Source organism: Neofelis nebulosa, chromosome 5 (genome assembly GCF_028018385.1).
Source record: "Neofelis nebulosa isolate mNeoNeb1 chromosome 5, mNeoNeb1.pri, whole genome shotgun sequence".
NCBI lineage: Eukaryota > Metazoa > Chordata > Mammalia > Carnivora > Felidae > Neofelis > Neofelis nebulosa.
This window is the reverse complement of record NC_080786.1, coordinates 59,589,808-59,609,483: the sequence shown is the minus strand read 5'-3', so window position 1 is coordinate 59,609,483 and position 19,676 is coordinate 59,589,808. Positions and strand designations below refer to the sequence as shown.

Here is a 19,676-nt window from a genome sequence, read left to right as displayed (position 1 = left end):
ACGTAAACAATATGTTCTGCACATTTAAAGTCACATAAAAAGGAAAAGTATTTGTGGTGGACAGACTCCCCTTTCCTGTTTTTGAAGAAGGTTGCTGACATGTTTCGAGGTAGCTTAGGAAAAGATCTACATGGCAAAGGACTGAGAAAAGCCTCCAGCTGATAGCCAGCAAGCAACTGAAGCCCTCAGTCTGAGACTGCAAGGCTAACACTTGGATTATGGCCCTGCAGGAAACCGGGCCAGACCCACCAAGTCAACGAGATAATAAACGTGTATTGTTTTAAGCTGTATGTTTGTGCTAATGTTTTATTATGCGGCAATAGATAACTAATACACATTTGTTGGATGCTTTAAAATTACACTTTGATATATCTTCCTTGTCTATAAATAACAACCGTGAAGACTTTTTTTATGAGAATATATTTATTTTGTCAATTATTTTGAAAATAGAATCACTCTATTACCAAAATATGTCAACACTCACCCATAACTTTTCTGCTGTGGATAGAACCTTGTTACTGTCTCTAGAAGTGATTGTTTTACAAAGGAATTCACAAATTGGAACACTGCATATGGGTGTTTGTGTGCATTTGGAAGGTTTTTTTCCAAACAAAGAGGCTTTCAAAAGCATGTCAGATGGCTCCTTATTTGGATATGTATCATCTTAGTGATATGCATTTTAATTCAAATCTAAAATTAATAGAAATTTGGAAATGTGGAATATATGCCTAATAATTAAAAGAGTAAGTTAAAAGAATTGTAAATATATCATGCCACATGGTCTAGAGTAAGTGAACATTTGGTAGATGATTTTCCCCCAATAGTTGTTTCATTAAATTTGTGTTTATAGCTGATGATTCTATGTTTTAATGTTCTATTAGTACTTTCAATTAGTAAGCCATTACAGTGAACCTGTCAATTTTATTTTTGTTCCACACAGAAAAAAGTTCATTCTCCTGTATCAACATTCAAAACATCTAAATTGCAAAGCTAAGTCTAATGTTTTTTAAAGTCACCTATTCTGATTAATTAAGTCCTTAGCATTATCACTGTTTACATTTACTCAGCAGAAAGCAGAGAGGAAATCTCAAAACAAAGAACTTTTGTGGCCTCAGGGAAGTGTGAACCATAAAGACAATGAAAATAAAAATAAACAAAATGTGCTCGGATTGTTATATTGTATCTATTTTAAAAGTGGCTATTGTGAGAAGAAACAAACTAACATTTTTGCATATGGACTATAATGTAGGAAATTGAATACATCTACAAGTTTTTCATGACCTCATTATTTTCTTTAAATTATTTTATGGCCAGAATTCACTATGCACACTCATGATGAATATCAGTGAAATACATTTTTGAGCAATGAATAAGTAGGTTTAGTTTATTAACCATTTAGTGTCATCTCTTTTATTTATTTATTTATTTATTTATTTATTTATTTAAACATTTATTGTCAAAATTGCTAACATACAGTGTGTACGGTATGCTCTTGGTTTTGGGGATAGATTCCCATGGTTCATCGCTTACATACAACACCCAGTGCTCATCCCAACAAGTGCCCTCCTCAATGCCCATCACCCATTCCCGTCTCCCCCACCCCCACCCCATCCACCCTCAGCTTGTTCTCTGTATTTAAGAGTCTCTTATGGTTTGCTTCCCTCCCTCCCTGTTTATTTATATCAAGAAGTTAGCTAGTTCTCACTAAAACTTAAAATGCAATCCTTCCATTGACATTATCTACACTTACAATTGTGGCACCAACATTTCTCATAAATAATACTCAAACCAGTAAGATTCTAAATGAGTACTTTCATCATAAATCTGAATTCACAAGTTATTAAATTGGTACTTTAGCTAATTATTTCTTTTTTTTTTAATTTTTTTTTAAGTTTATTTATTTTTGAGACAGAGAGAGACAGAGCATGAACGGGGGAGGGGCAGAGAGAGAGGGAGACACAGAATCGGAAGCAGGCTCCAGGCTCCGAGCCGTCAGCCCAGAGCCCGACGCGGGGCTCGAACTCACGGACCGCGAGATCGTGACCTGAGCCGAAGTCGGACGCTTAGCCGACTGAGCCACCCAGGTGCCCCTAGCTAATTATTTCTTTAGGTATCTAATTTAGCTTCCCCAAAAGGCTTACAGGCTTATGTATCATTCTATAATTAACATATAACCTTTTCCTTATGAATTTGGAAATTCATACTTTTTAAACGTGTCTTTATTTATTTTGAGAGGGAGAGAGAATGAGAGTGAGCGAGTGGCATAGAGGCAGAGTGAGAGAGGGAGTGAGAGAGTTCTAAGCAGGCTCCACTCTGTCAGCCCAGAGCCTGAGGGCAGTCTCGATTTCACAAACCATGAGGTCATGACCTGAGCCAAGATCATGATCACCTGAGCTAAGTTGTACAATCAACTTAATGATTTCAGTCTGCTTTTTATCATTGTCATGTGTTACCAATTCTAAACAATGTTGATGATAAAGTCTTCTTCTCCCATATGGTAGATCACTTCTATAGCCCCTGACTTGGTAAGTCACTGAAGAAGATATCATTAAGGATTCTTGCACAGTTCATTTATGGAAACTTTCCAGAAGAAAAGTGCGAACTTTTCAATAAGGACAAACATGCATAATCTAAAATCATGAATAGTTTTAGTTAGGAAACTGTAACAAGATAAGATTTTAAAAAATGAAATAAATAGGAGTGAGTAATCAACAAGCAGCAATTTTGGAATGTAATTATTTGAAATTTAAAGAAAGAAAAGATGCAACTTTTATACAGCATATGCAATTTAATGGCTTGAGAATATTGTTACTATATGAATATTAAGCCTGATGTACTTGCTTGTAGTTTCATGGGTTACTTATTTATTTTTAACTATTGTTTTTTTTTTTAATGTTCATTTATTTTTGAGAGAGAAAGAGAGAGAGAGAGAGAGAGAACAGTGGAGGATGGGCAGAGAGAGAGAGAGAGTGAGACCCAATATCTGAAGCAGGCTGCAGGATCTGAGCTGTCAGCACAGAGTCTGACATGGAGCTTGAACCCACGAACTGTGAGATCAGTGACCTGAGCCAAGGTTGGAAGCTTAATCAACTGAGCCAATCAGGTGCCCCTAACTATTGGTTTTTACCCAGTGGTTAGTGGGTGTTGTTGTTGTTGTTTTTGTCTCAACTTGAAAAAATATTTTACTAAAAAATAACACATATCAAAGTATAAATATGAAGCATTAATAATAGAATACAACACTAGCTTTAGAATCTATTGAGTAGCTATTGGTTTTTTTTTAAATATCAATTTATTATCTTCCTGTATATGTTTTACCAGTTTTAACTATGATTATTTTTATCTTTCATATATACACCCATAGCACTGACTCATTTCCAACCTCATCAAAAGTTCTATTACATTTCTACATTACATACCTATCTTGTCACTTGGCCATAAACACACTGAGAATGTGTTTGTATTCTTCTTGAGGACTGGAATAGTGTAGTGCATATTGTTGAATAAATATTTACTGAATGATTGTAAAAATCAGTAACACATGCTCATAGTAAAAGCAGTAAAAGTAGAAAATAAAGAAAATAAAAATGAAGAAACTGAAAATCACAAAACCTCTCACTACATAGAAATACCTTTTTTATGCATGTCACTATGTATCATTCAGACATGATATCTTTATACATATGTTATAAAAGGAATCAGGATATGGATACTATTTTATAAACTTTAAAAATGTTAACATATTATTCCACGGGGAATAAAATTCTACAACAATCACATTTAATGACCACCTGTTATTGCATTATAAATATGAACTTTACACATTAAACTCATTTTAAGAAATAGATTTTTGCGTTTATAAACAATACATGTTCTACAATAAGTATATTTGTCAGTGATTTATTATATTATTTATTTTCATTTTTACTATAAATTCCTATAGGTGGACTTTTCATAGCAAGGGTATATATGGTGCCATTTTATATATGAAATTTTATGGTCACCTCACACATATAGGCACCTAATACTCAAGACATTTTCAAGGCACTGGAAAAATACTTGAGTCACAAAAGAGTAAGGAGTTAGTTAAAAGATATTTAAGTAAAGCAACAAAATCAAAATTAATAATTGAAAGGTAACACTGTTACTTTATTGGTGATTGCATTTAATTTGTTAAAATATCACCTAGTAGACACATTTTGTTGCTTAAAATTTCTTATGAAGTAAGAAATTTTATGTAGGCATAATTGTCGTATGAAAATCAGAAACAAACATATAATTACACTCCACATAGGCAAGCTATTTTATAAGCACCATTTAAAATTATAGGAAAAATATAATTAAAATAAAGAGATATATTTTAATTTATTTGATATATTATTGAATATATTTGATGTAGAGTGGGATCTTGAAAAATAAGATTGATTATGGTCTGCAAAGTTTTTATAGTAGCCCAGGGTATGTAGATTTTTAACACTGTGATATATATTGCTTTCAGAAGGTTGTATCAATTTGTAAGTATTTAAAAAAAAATTGTTGACACACACAAATCAATGGGATGAATTTCAGGACTGCATTTTATCCAGATTTCTCTGAACTTTCCTGATGAACACTCTGAAATTCACCTACATGCCAAGGAGCAATATCTTTTTAAGATAATATACTGTTGATAATGAAACAACATATTCTTTTTCAGAAGGATGATGATAGCTATCTAATAAAATATTAACACCTCATCTCACTGATTTATTTAAATGGAATTAAAAAACACCATGTGCAACTTCAAATAGCAAAGGGAATAAAAATGCAAGAGGATGGAGAGAAACTTTAACTTGTCTCCACTCCAATTTTTATTTTTTTTTATTTTTTTTTATTTAAAAAAATTTTTTTTTCAACGTTTTTTATTTATTTTTGGGACAGAGAGAAGAGCATGAACGGGGGAGGGGCAGAGAGAGAGAGGGAGACACAGAATCGGAAACAGGCTCCAGGCTCCGAGCCATCAGCCCAGAGCCTGACGCGGGGCTCGAACTCACAGACCGCGAGATCGTGACCTGGCTGAAGTCGGACGCTTAACCGACTACGCCACCCAGGCGCCCCATCCACTCCAATTTTTAAAGAGAGTATAATGTATTTGATTCAGTATAGTGTAATAGTGATTAGCATAAGATAATTATTCATTAATAATTAATTAACTGGTTAACCCATAATTAACTGGTTAATTTATCTGACTGATCGATTCTTTTCTTTCCTCTTCTATCAATGGGAGATCTGAGGAGATCTGGAAGAGAGTTGGTGCCAGCACCCTAATTCTGGAGTAGAAATGTCAAACCCGTATCCAGGAGGAAGGTAGTGGAGTGAACGAGAGAGGAGAACCTACCCAAAGTGCAAAACAACTCACCTCCTACATGTGAGGTGAGGGCTCGGGTAAAGAAAATTGCCAATTTACTTGAAATCAACCAATGACTTTGTTTAATACTTTGAGTGAGATATAGATACTTTTCTCTGGTGCTGGCAATTTCTTCAATATCCACTGAAAGTACTCTGCTCAGCACATTCCAGCTACACTGTATGTTTCTTGCATCTTTGTCTTCATTACTGTATCCCTCACCTTTCCTACATAATGAATACTTTCCAATTACTTATTCCATGGATCACTGCCTAATAAAACCCTTAATATTTCTATATTCATTACTTTATTCCACTGCATCCAATACATATTTCAGTCAAAGCATCTAAGTCAGGGTTTCTCACCCTTAAAGCTATTGACAATTTAGACCAGATAAATCTTGTTTTGGACATTGTAATGTTCAGCAGCATCTCTGGCCCCTACTAACTAGCATCCTAGTAGCATCCCACCAAGTTCCTGCAACCAAAAATATTTCCAGACTTTGTTAAATATTCCCAAGAGGCAAAATAATCTTGAATTTAAATAACTGATCTAGGCTTATTTTTTCATATTGCACTTATTTTTCCTATTGCAAGTATGCCCTGAGGCATATCATTCCCTCATATCGTACCCTCTCATTGAGAGCAAACATCACCATGAGCACATCTGACTTGTCTCTTTATCATCCGTGCCTATCCCAGGACCAAACTCCTAGAAAACACTTGAGAGAAGAAAGTGTATATAATATCAAATGAATTTACCCTTAAATTGTATTGGCTATTGAAGGTGTCTAGTTAAATTCTTCCCCAGGAATTTCCCTGCCCGAAGGACACCCAAAATTTATCCACTTTCCATGGGAGCAGCCTGTATCCCATGACTGGTTGATGTCCTTGTCCAAAGGCCTAACCACTGGGACTCATTTCAGGACACGTCTCAGAGGGCATCTCAGCCTCTGAACTCTTCCTGTGGTTGGCTGGCACCTCTGTCACAGCTGAATCACAGTTCACCCTCTCTCTGCATAAGTCTGTGTTCCAATACCCTTACAGATGTTATTCTCAAGTGCATTCCCTGCTAAACCTCCTGCACACATGTACAGGGAACCCAGCCTACAAAGATAGCTCCTTTCATTGAAAGCTTACAGGGTCAGCTACTGTTTGCCCTCCTGAGTATGAAGGTGATTACTGAAAGAACACATTAGCAGCTAAGCCACTGATTGTCATATCAATAGATATATAAAATACTCTTCTTAGAAAAAATAATTGTATTGAATTAGGGTATTAGAATTTTCAGTATAAGGGAGAAATTATTAATTATTAGAAAGATGTAAACATTTCCCCCCTATTCACAGTTATGTCAAAGTAGTTAACTGCTTTAGAGTACAATATTTATTATATTAGCATGCGTTGCTTTTTTTCCAGTTGAATAATAATAAGTACATCTTAGTCTAAGATGACAATGAAGAAAGAAAGAAAGAAAGAAAGGAAAAGGGAAGAGAAGGGAAAGGAAGGGAAGGGAAAAAGAAAACAAAAAAGATAAAGGGAAAAAAGTGCACCAGCCAAAATTTCTGAGTTTGGCCAAAATCCAACACAATAAGATATTTAAAGAAATAAAACTAATTCACAAATATTAATATCCATACTACACAGTCTGATTATATCTTAATCATCATCACAAGTTGGTTTCAATGCTGTTTCTAACATAAAATCTCACTCCTGTGTTGCCTTCATTTCTTTTTCTAATTTTTGAATCATTTTTGGCAGTTTTGACGTTTATATTTTCACAATGCTTATTTTTAATTTTTAAAATATATCTTCTACAATGAAAAAAAGTTAATATCCCATCAATATTAAGCAATAAAATTAACATTAAAAATGCCACAGCGATTGCAAACCAGAAAAAGAGTACGGAGTTGGGAATCATCAAATCCAGTGGAACTTTGTTGTTGAATATTTCAGTGATGAGCTATTGCATGAATTCCTATTTCCTATTGTTCAAAGAGTACTCACACTCACAAAGCTAAATACAACAAAACGTGGGTAAAGGACAACCGACGTAAGAAAATTAGATATATTTTTTATGATTTCATCTTTTAACTAATTTTGCTCCTATACCACTTATACACTGTATTGCAGCAAGAAACTGGCTCATTTAAAAAAAAATGTTTATTTACTTTTGACAGAGAGAGAGAGAGAGAGAGAGTGCATGAGCAGGGGAGGGCAGAAAGAGAGGGAGACACAGAATCTGAAGCAGGCTCCAGGCTCTGAGCTGTCAGCACAGAGCCCAACATGGGACTTGAACTCCCAGACAGCGAGATCATGACCTGAGCCAAAGGCGGACGCTTAACCGATTGAGCAACCCAGGCACCCTGAAACTGGCTCATCTTTAGACATAATGATCTTTACTGAATTCTAATTTTATCACCTGTTATCAAGATAGTAAAAAAGGAGAAAAAAAATTCATCCAAATTTTGGTGGTAACATCCATGTGTAGTGTTTACACTGTACTTATACAGACACATTTATTTCTCTTTAAATTTTAGTCTCAATGAGTCTCTCTCCATTAGGGAGGAGAATGACAGAATTAAATATATTTAGGCTTCTTGAAGAGAGATGAGTTTCTTTAGGTCTTTCTCCCAACTCCAGAGAGTAATTGTACTCATGCTTATTTTGATCCTCTAACCCTTCCCCATATACACCCACACCCACCCACTCTCTCTCTTACACAGACACACTCTGACAGGACTACATTTGCAGCTGGGTATAGTCCTATATTTTCAGGACCACATTACATTTCATTAAATAAGAAATGTCCCAACAGACTCAAATTCTTTGTTCTCCACTAGACCATAGATTTCTCCTTGCCTCTCTCCCTCTGACACATTCTTTCCCTACTTTTCTCACGCATACACACCACCTTTGATTTTCCGCACTCTCACTTGCTCTCACACTCCCTTCTCAGCTTCTTTCTTGCTTGCACACTGCCTCCTACTGGCGCTCTTTCTCTCACAGCCTTGGTGCTTCTCCACTGTGCCCTCTGGAATCTGTCTTATAGCCCCTTCTCCTCTGTCTGTCCTCCTACACATCCTTTCCTACTCTCAGGCCGCACTCTTGAAATCGCCTTCCTCTCTGATACCCTCTCCTTCTGCACTGCCTGCTCTCTAAGTCCTTCTGAACCTCCTTCACTTTCACTCTTGTGCTCTCAGATTCTCTCCTTAAGTCTTGCTTTCACTCCCACACCCTCTGCTGTCTCCTCTCTCCCCTTCTCTCTCTCCGTCTCCTTCCTCCTTTTCCTCCCTGCCTCTTCCTTACTCCCATCCCCACTCTTCTGAGGCAAAAGAAGGAATGATAAGAACCTACTCCTCCTGTAAAAACCCTTCAGCTTTTTTTGTTTTCCCTGAGAGACATGTTTCATCTCTGCCAGCAAGCTGCAGGACAGAAAACACAATCACACTAATGATGAAGTAATAGTAGTATATACTATTTGTCTTGTTTTGTTTGTTTTGGGTGAATAAAGTTCCTGTGAACCACACTAATTTACATATTATATACACTATATGATATATATTATTATATTAATACATTATTATTATATGTTATATAATATGATATATATAATTAATATAGAAAATATAATAACATAATATATAATATATTATTATATTATATTAAATATATATACTAATTATTCTGGGGAAAGTAAATAATGCAAAACGTTTGAATCTCCATCATCTTATTATCATGATTTTTATATACATTTAACAAAAGCAGATCACCTTCAACGTCACAAGATTACGGTTGATAGAAAGAAAAAGAATACTTATGTAATTATTGATCTATCAAATGGCAGTGAAGAAAACCAAAACATCATTTCCATTAAAAGAGAGAAGAAAGTAATTTAGTTTTAATATTTCATGGACTCATTACTTGTTTTAGTTGGTTAGCTGATGTTGGCATATTGGCTAATGGTATACCTTCATCTATACTAAATCCACCAGCTTTTCTGATAGAATTAGTCAATTACATCCCAAGAAGTGGAATTTTACATATTTTGGGATTCTTCACATTATTTTAGATAAATTTGTATATAGGAAAGCTATTTTTTTTGCTTGCTCTCCTATTGTAATGACAAATTTGTGTTTTCTTAAAGATTGTCTATAGAACAAAAGTGTTTCATTAGAATGCTTGTTTATAATCCATTACATCTAAAAACAAAAATAGGAGTCTTTACAGGTGGTTATCCAGGAGGAAAAAAGCCAATAACTTTGCAGGAGGTCCGTGGTAGTAGTCCTAATGCTAACTACAGGCAACAGAGACTACTTATCTATGATAATTTTCATTTCATATCTCTCATACGTATGCTGCAAGTCCGATTTATTTTTTCCTAAATGTTTAAAATAAAGAATGACAGTGGTGCCTGAGTGGCTGTCGGTTAAGTGTCTGACTTCGGCTCAGATCATGACCTCACTGTCCATGAGTTCGAGCCTGCTTCGGGCTCTGTGCTGACAGCTTGGAGCCTGGAGCCTGCTTCAGATTCTGTGTCTCCCTCTCTTTCTGCTCTCCCCCCTCTTGCACTTTAAATAAAAAAAGAATGACAACATTTTTCAAGGAAGTCAAAATGCATCTCCTTTATTCTATCTGGTTTAGAATTAATTCCTCATGGCATACCTTTTATAAAGTAGTATCTTTTATAAAGTAGTTTATGAATAAACAAAACACAAAATCAGACCTATAAATACAGAGAACTGACATTTGCCAGAGGAAAGGGGCGGGGACTAGACAAAATGGGTGAAGGGGAAGGGAAGATACAGGTTTCCACTCATGGAACGAATAAGTTATGGAAATAAAAGTTAAAGAATAGGGAAGATAGTCAATGATATTGCAATAGCCTTTGTATGGTGACAGATGGTAGCTACCCCTGTGGTGAGCATGGCATAAAGTGTGGAGATATTGAATTACTATTTTGTATACCTGAAACTAAGGTAACATTGTGTGTCAACTACACTTAAATTAAAAAAAAAATAAGTTTTAAAAAGTTTTGTTGATAGTAATCAAGTAATTTTGGTAATTTTATTTATTTATAGTTTTTTTGTTTGTTTTTAAAGTTTATTTATTTATTTTGAAAGAGAGAGAGAGAGAGAGAGCAAGAGCAGAGTGCTTTCAAGCAGCTGCTCAGGGGAGGGGGAAGGGCAGAGATAGAGAAGGAGCAAGAGAGAATCCCAGGCAGGCTCTACACTGTCAGCATGGAGCCCAATGCGTGGCTGAAACTCACAAACCTTGAGATCATGACCAGAGCCAAAGTCAGATGCTTAACCAACTGAGCCACCCAGGTTCCCCTTCAGCCATTTTAAAACATGCTTCAGAAAGATCTAGTTAATGAATAAATTTTAAAGAAGAATTAATACGAGAACAATTGATTGACTTGTTCAATGGCTTAGTTCTTCATCCAGTTGCATTCATTTGTTTCCTTTCTGTATCTAGGGGTGGTAAACCAAGAAGATGTGTTTGAATTAGACAGCATATCTATTTTAAAGGCTAGGCAATCTTCACAATTAGGTAGTTACCATTATACCCAGTGAAATCTCTCCTGTGCTAAAATATTTCCAAATGACTTTTTGATTCCAAAATTGATCATTGTGATAATACTGTGTTAAAAACACCCAAAATATATTTATTTGTGTCTATTATGTTGAAAAAAGAAACATGAGAGATATTTCCTAATCAAAGGGCTTGCTTTGCTGAGCCTTATAACCTATGTTGGATATAAAATGAAAGTATTCTACTTTATTAGAGAAGTGGTTTATGATAGCGATTCTAGATTTTTTTTAAAATACATCAAAGATAGTCACAAATTCAGCTATCCATGTGTAACAACTTTCTATATTACTTTGGCTGATGTTCTGAGATATATCATAGTTACTGCAACAAGGGTGTAGTTTAGGTTACAGAGTCATGTCTGAATGAATTCCTCAACAGTTAATGTCTAAAAAGCACCATATTTGAACATAGTGGACTCTTTCTAAACCTGTGCATCCCAAGATGTAAAGATCTCTCTCTTTCTTTCTATCTCTCCGTCTTTCTGTCTCTCACTCTCCAAGTGATAAAGAAATCCTGATGAGAAAAATGGTGTAGATCTGGATTAAGATGGAAATTTTAGCAAAGTAAATGGCATATTCTTCCAGAAACATCAATGTTATATGCAGAATTTGTAAACAACTGATTTTTTTCTTTTTTATAATCTTGGTCAGCCTAATCAAAGACAGAACGCTCAGAGTGACTCCCAGATGACAGCTTTATTATTTACCACATTCCTAAATAATCAAAATTCAGTCTTTCCAAACCATTTATGAATTTGTCATTTAATTTTGAATGCTTTTTATAAATCATATTTTGCCTTTGTTTTTCTGAAAATGTTCCATATATTAGTTTCCCTATTTATAGGTATAGGAGTCACATCAGCTGTCTGTGGTAACCCAGAGCTTATCTCTGGTGATGCCTGAAGTCGTGGTGCTGATCTTAGCCAAACTTGATTGAAATGAACTAACCAACAATGATAATACTCCTGTACCTACTAAGGTCTGAGACAGGTTACAGAGCAGACTGAACTAGATTGTTAATGATGTTTACAGAAAATATACACATTCATGGGTTTTGCACGGTTTTCATTATGGTCTCTTGGTTTCTGTCATTGAGAACGGTCATGCAGCCTGAAGTTGGCTATATTACCAGAGGAGTCTAAAAAGGCATCATGCATGTATCTTGGTGACTGGAAGACAGAGCACATTCTGTGTGATTGAGAACAGGCCCTGGTAACTTAACGGGAAATCTTAGATTTCTTAGCTATTTGTCTGTACTCTATTTCTCTTGCTGTACCACATTCTTTTTCTTCTTTATTAAAAAGTTTTTGAGTGTAGTTGACTCACAATATTGCATTAGTTTCAGGTGTACAACATAGCAATTCAATATCTCTATATGCTATGCTATGCTCACCACAAGTGTAGCTACCATCTGTCACCATACAATGCTGTTACAACATTACTGACTATATTCCATATTGCCTATGCTATACCTGTTATTCTCATGACTTATTCATTCTATAACTGTATCTCCCACTCTCCTTCACCTGTTTTGCCCATACCTCCAACTCCTGTCCCTCTGGCAACCATTAGTTTGTTCCTGATGTTTATAGGTCTTTTTCTTTACAAAATCCCTACATGAGTATACTCTGTGGAACTCATGAGTTTTTTTCAATTATCTGACTGTGATAGTGGCCCCTTATATTTAAGTAGAATTTGCAGGATAATTAACTATATGTTTTCAAGTTATTCTTCTGCCTACTAACTCTTTTTCTGAACTGTGCTGATGTTTATAAATCACATTGTTGTTTTTTTGTGTGATGAGTCCCTCAGAAATGTCTGAGGGCAAAACCTATTAAAGAAAATTTTTTGTTTTGCAGAGGATTTTGACACCTATTGTAGTTGCCACCTTTATATCAAGAGGTTTCAAGAAAGAATTGGAAGATTTGTAAGGATCCTATTATAAAATAGCTGACAGATGAGGCTGGTGTCTTTGTTATAGGACATCTAAATCCTCATCACAAGTATTTTGATATTGCTGGTTATGGTAAAGATAATGCGTTTCTGTCCTGTGTGTCTTATGAGATTCTGGAAGAACATAATAAATATGTCAGCAGATGGTTTGCTGCATCCCAGATCAAACATCCCGTAATCACAGTTTTCTCCCAATTATGTGTTACCTTGGTTCAGGTAACATGTTGATTAGCTAGAGCCACTGCTGCCTTTCAGAGACATGAATGAGTCTGCTTATTTACAGTCACCCTCTGAAGCTTACAGCTTGTGGCTTTTATAAGAACACACGCCTGTTTTTCATGTTATAAGCTTGTGACATAATGCAGTGATGTCTGAGGAAGAATACTATGGGCTTAAGAAATGCTCTCAACAGGCTGCTGGTACTAGAAAGCTCCAAGTTCGTGGCCCTCTGGATGAAGACATATTCTCTTTTAAGAAAAATATTTATTTTAAGAAAATTTAAGCTAAAACAATGATGTCTTCAAGTTGATAGCTGTACTGCCTTCATAAACTCTGAATGCTTTAACTTTCTCTTTTTTGTTAATGGGATCTACATAGCACCTGGTGTATTTCTGGGACGTGTCATGTTTTGTTCAACGTCAATGCTGGGTACCCGATGATTGGGTAGGTATGGCAGGGTTTAATATCTCTCTGGCAAAAAGATATACAACCAGAACAGCCTGTTCCTAGGACAGCAGAAAATGACACTTGTTCCAGAATGTGTGGATGACCATGCCTTTGGCTGAAACTACAAAATAAAAATCATTTTAATACCATTATTACAATATTCCTGTGCCCATGAACTACTCTGTACAATTCACTCATAAATTAAACAAGGTCAGTTTGAGAGCTAACGCACATCTCAGAAATGGTCAAAAAATACAGAAACATTAGAGAAGCATAGTTAATTTTGGCTACAAAGATTCGATGTGAATTAAAGCATAACACTGTTCTCTTACATTTGTGAAACAAGGTACCATCACTAGCTGCCGGGAGTTGTACTAAAAGGTGGAGGTCAAAACTGCCTTATGCCCCTTGAGGCTGAGTATTACTCTCCAGACAAAAGAAAGAATGCCTTTTGTTCCTACTAATTGTCAACCAAACCAATTTATTTTTCTTTTTCAAACATCATTAACAGGTCAGTATTCGTTTTCTGTATAAAATAGATTTTCTGAATATCGTTACTGGTTGCTTGTTTCAGAGTATATATGAGCTGATTAATATGTTGATGATTGATGATTTTTTTTAAACATTTATTTATTTTTGAGACAGAGAGAGACAGAGCATGAACGGGGGAGGGTCAGAGAGAGAGGGAGACACAGAATCTGAAACAGGCTCCAGGCTCTGAGCTGTCAGCACAGAGCCTGACGTGGGGCTCGAACTCACAGACCACGAGATCATGACCTGAGCTGAAGTCGCTGCTTAACTGACTGAGCCACCCAGGCGCCCCATGATGATTGATGATTTTAATACTGTGTCTGCCTCTTTAAAGATGTGTCTATTCATATCTTTTAAGATATCAATGATGATTAAAACTCCAATTTTATAATTTCACAAAAAAGTTGATGAGAAATTTACTTTCCTTTAAATCTTTGGATTTATCAGTTACCTAAAGCATCTCTTTTTTACTGTTTATCTTACCCAGATGTAAATACAGGGATGTCTTTTATTTCTTTTTAAATTTGAGTGACACAATATTCTTGTTTTCCTGTAATATCTGCAATTTTGTTTTATTTTTTCCCTTCAACTGCAAGCTCCTTTTTAACTAATATTGTTAACCAAAAGATCTAGTGAAGTTGCAAACTCATTCAATCATTTTCAGTACTCTCTCAAGAGCCATGTAGCTAAGTAGAAATTCAGGACCTTCCTTGCTCTGATTAGTGTTAGTGATCATGTGATATAAAATATTTCATGGATCTGAATACTGACTAACTTTCCTATCTTATTGCTGGGCACTCTTTGACCCAGTCATATTGTATGTGCCTAATTCTTTAAAAACCACTAAGACCTTTTTTGGGCTATTTTAATTTTTGAAAATTATACACCCTTGAATACTTAGAAAATTTTATTACTCTTTTAAGTTCTTGGCAAATAAAAGCAAATTTTTGAGGCTCTCAAGATAATCATAAGGTACGTTTTCTGCATTTCCATAGCACATTAATCATGATTCTGGAAAATTATAGCTGATGCTAATACTAAAATAATAGCTAAAGTGTATTGAATACTTACTATTTGTTAACCACAAAAGCATTATCTTTTTAAATTTTAAATACATTATTGAATAGGTAATATTACTAAATGTGTAAGCGGTGGTGCTACTGTTTTAATCAAGGTTTATCTGATTTTTAAGAACCTGATACACTATCCCTATGTAATAATTCCTATTATGATTAGTTTGAAAAATTTATTGTCTTGATTCCCTCAATAGAATGAAATAAACTAAAATCCTAGCAAGAAGCCTATCTATTATAGTTGACTACTAATTTCTAGACTATTGCCTGGCAGATACCTTACACTTAATAATTAATAAATGAATGCAAGAATAATATAATTGATTTCAGCACTGCCAGAAAATTGAGTATTTCATTTGTAAGAGTTCATTTCAAAAGGGGTTATTCATGGAAGCTTTAATTCTAACACTGAAGCCTACACATTACCTCATGTTCTTTCCTAGATATAAAATTCTACATTAATATACAAAATGAGAGGTATTATCTTAGGTAATCAATTTTTGACCACAAAGGATTTTTTAAATTGCTATTGAAACAATGAATTATTTCAGTCACTTAACTGGAAGATTAGACAGACAAAGAAGCAGGGAAGCTGGATAGTATATGTTTTGTGATATGAAATTGAGGTCTTAACCATTTATGGTCATTGACACTTTTTAAGGGAAAAAAACAAAAACAGTTTCAAAAGCTTATGTATATTCCAATTTGTGAAATTCCCTTCTCAACTAAATTTATCCTGAACTTTCAAATCTTCAAATGGAATTTCTTCCTGTGCTCAGCTGTCGAGAAATTTGCAGTATGGCATTATACAGCTGTCAAATTCCACCCACGGGACCTGATTTGGCAGTTTACACAAGCAAAACTTCTACTGACACTAGGGACAGTTACCATTTTTAGCATTTGTTGGGAATGAAGAAAAAGAATTGCTTCATTTGGAAAAAGCTTCTTAGAAATTATACATAAAAAGAGAAAGTATAAAAAGAATCAATTAAGCTTTTCAAAATACATTTTTAAAAATCAAAACCCAGCACATATTTGTTTTAATTGCAAAAATTCATGAGCATAATAAAGATGTTTTCCTATTATATCTTATTGTCCAGGCAAAAGTGAATACTAAATTTCTTATTACATGCTTTAAATGTCTAAGACGTAGAGAAGGAATTGGCAAAATTAAGAATCAAACAAATAAGACAATAGAAAGTGAGTGAACTCAATGAATTAACTGTGAGTCTTGATACAAAACACAAACCAAAGCAATAACTTTTTAAATACATTCAGGAGGAAGAGTTAAAGAAATGGAAGGTTATAAAGCTATTGCAAGATTTTAAAAGGGAAATAAATGGTCAGTCAGCACCCTTGTAAGGAAGTCTCTACTCAAATGTATCACCACTATCTTTACATTTGAAATAACCTAAAGCAGGATTAGGAGACTAAATGTTGGCAATTGGGAAAATAACTTTTTTTTTTTTTTATTAAAAATTTTTTTTTCAACGTTTTTTATTTATTTTTGGACAGAGAGAGACAGAGCATGAACGGGGGAGGGGCAGAGAGAGAGGGAGACACAGAATCGGAAACAGGCTCCAGGCTCCGAGCCATCAGCCCAGAGCCTGACGCGGGGCTCCAACTCACGGACCGCTAGATCGTGACCTGGCTGAAGTCGGACGCTTAACCGACTGCGCCACCCAGGCGCCCCTGGGAAAATAACTTTTTAAGATGAAGTCTTCCCAGGTAAAGTCTCAATTCTGAAAGCAAAGCAGAGTGACTTTGTCACACAACAGTAGGGTTACAATGTTGGACTGAGAAGAATTAGTTGATGGAAAGTCAGGAGTGTCAGGATTCTTCTCCCCACTTCTTCTGTCTTGCGGGAGTAGTAGATCTGGCCCAAAACTGCAACTGAGCACATCATACATATCTAAAAGTACTGAACAATATATTGGGCAGGTTTCCCAGAGTGAAGATGGACTGGCCGGCATGGCCCATTCTTCCCTTTCATCGCATAATGTTAGGGAGGGGCAGACTCCCTGTTTGCTCTTTGCCAGCACCCTATTCATCGAGACCTTCAGTGTGGACTTGTCGCCAACATCCATAGATCCAGTGGGCAGTCTTTTCTCACAATGAGATATGCTTAAACTGTCTATAGCAATTAATAATCATGTCCTTGAAATCTGAACATAAATCCAAGAACTGTCAGACATTTAAGGACAATCAGCACAAAAATCAGACTCAGGAATAAACACATAAAACTATGTTGGAACGCATAGTCCCTGCTTTGCCAATCACCTTTACAGTGGATGAACTGCACTTACACGTTCCCAAGTCCCAACCCCTCTAGTCCTGACCAGGATCCCAATTCTTTAATGTACTCAGAGATTTTGCTCTTGAAAGTGTCTCCTTTCACTAATGAATCCTTATTCCCCCCACCCCCCCACACACGCTTACATTATTACCCTATACGAACATACTATATTTTATTGAAAAACAAAACAGAGACCTCCTGGACGTTTTATCCCTGCATCTTCTGGGCAAGTACTAAGTTCCAGTGTAGAACCAAACTCCACAAAAGGCTTGCTTGCTTCCTGTTTCCTGGACATTCAGTCCAATCAGACTTTCCAATCACCACTTATCCAAGGTCACCAGTTAGTTCTGCATTACCAGACCCTAAAGCCAATTAGGACTTGGAGACTGGGAACTGTCTAGCCAAGCAGTGGGCACTAAGCATATGCCCATAGAGAGTAGAAGCAAGTGGTTGCCTGATCACGCCCTGTTCAATATGGCACTGTCTGCAAAGTTTCCTTGTGGTTGCAGGGGCAGCTGAAACTCTTACTTTCTCCAAGAGAACTTATCCCTCTGTCAATCACTGTAGCTAAAGCACAAAAGGAGAGATGTCACGTCTGGGAGGAAGAAACTTCTTTGACACCTACACCTTAGTGTGTTTACTATTTAACAGACAGAAATATATCTGCATTCGAGTAGATCATATATGACAACAACGTCATCCACAAAGATGTGATCACCAAAACGCAGCAGATGGCTTTTCAGAAAATGTCTGAGATTGCTGCTCTAGAAAAGGATATGATTATTTTGTAGAAGAGTAAGTTTTCAGCCCACAAAGCAGAAAATGAGAAAAAATAAAACTTGAATGATATTCGCTAAAACAGCAAGTAATGGATGAAGTGATCAAAGTCCAAATAGATGAAAATTAAACTTCAATCTAGGGGAAGAACAGCATTAAAAAGTATTATATTCACAGAATAAAGAGAAGCTATGTAAAATGAGGGCAAAAAAGGTAAGTTTGCACATCCAGCAAGATGGGGCTCTCACCTAGATGCCAATGAGGAATGCATTGAGGATGCTGGCCTTGGAGCCTTGTAGGAATCAAACAGACTTTATAATATTAGATATTTATCAGGGTCTGTGTTTACACCCACAACAGCTCTGGGATTGTATTGGCTAAGGATATAATAACTTTTCTATTTAAAGAATGTTTGCTTTCTTTTTACTAAAAAATAAAACATTGTCTTCCCGCCCCCCCTCCCCACTGCTTCCACTACCAAATTTTAACTTTGCTTTTGATTTTGTGCATATTGTTTATTTGGTGCAAATTATACTTGTGTAACCAATGTAAAGATGTCATGAACTTCATAACACTCCCTTTATCTTCTCTGTTGGGTTGACTTTTTATGCGGAATGTTGCTCAATAATGTGCACTCTCCTGGACCATGAACTTTGCCTCACCTGTGGTGTACAGTAATAGTAAATATCATATAATATCTACAATTTAAAATAATTTGTGTGTATAGGATTTGGATGCTCCATTTAAAAGGCAAATGTGTGCCAGCCAGAAAAACAAAATTAAGAATCATGTTGATGAAATATTACAATGTAATGGAGAATTTTTTTATTCATTTTAAAACACAAGATGTATTTCGCTACCTTGCCCATAGTTTTAGAGCAATATTTATTATCCATTGTGGAATTATCCGCTAGAAAATTTGTTAATCCTGCAAGATAGCTAAATAGAATATCAAAACTCTGGCTGAGCTACTCTACCTTACAAGGATTCAGATAATTTTAAACATCAGGCAACAGCACAGGGGAGGCAGGGGCGCCTGGGTGGCTCAGTTGGTTAAGCGTGACTTTGGCTCAGGCCATGATCTCATAGCTCATGAGTTCAAGCCCTCTTGGGGCTCTGTGCTGACAGCTCAGAGCCTGGAAACTGCTTTGGATTCTGTGACTCCCTTTCTCTGCCCCTCCCCTACTCACAATCTGCCTCTCTCTCAAAAATAAAATAAAAACACTACAATTAAAAAAAAATAGCATTTGGGAGGCAAAAGACAAAACATCTTCAGAATTTTCAGATAACAACTTTGGTCCTAAGACATGGGGAAATAAGCCATAGTTTGATATTCAAAATATATTTTTTTCTAGCACAAATGAAAACATCTTTGTCAAACCCTCAAACCATGTATCAAAT

At 35.7% G+C, this 19,676-nt stretch overlaps 1 pseudogene; it reads left to right on the top strand.

Moving 5' to 3' along the window:
* The window catches only part of LOC131513122 (mitochondrial calcium uniporter regulator 1-like), a 155,830-nt pseudogene extending 137,166 nt beyond the window's left edge, over positions 1-18,664 (top strand).
* Positions 18,665-19,676: the final 1,012 nt, after the last annotated feature.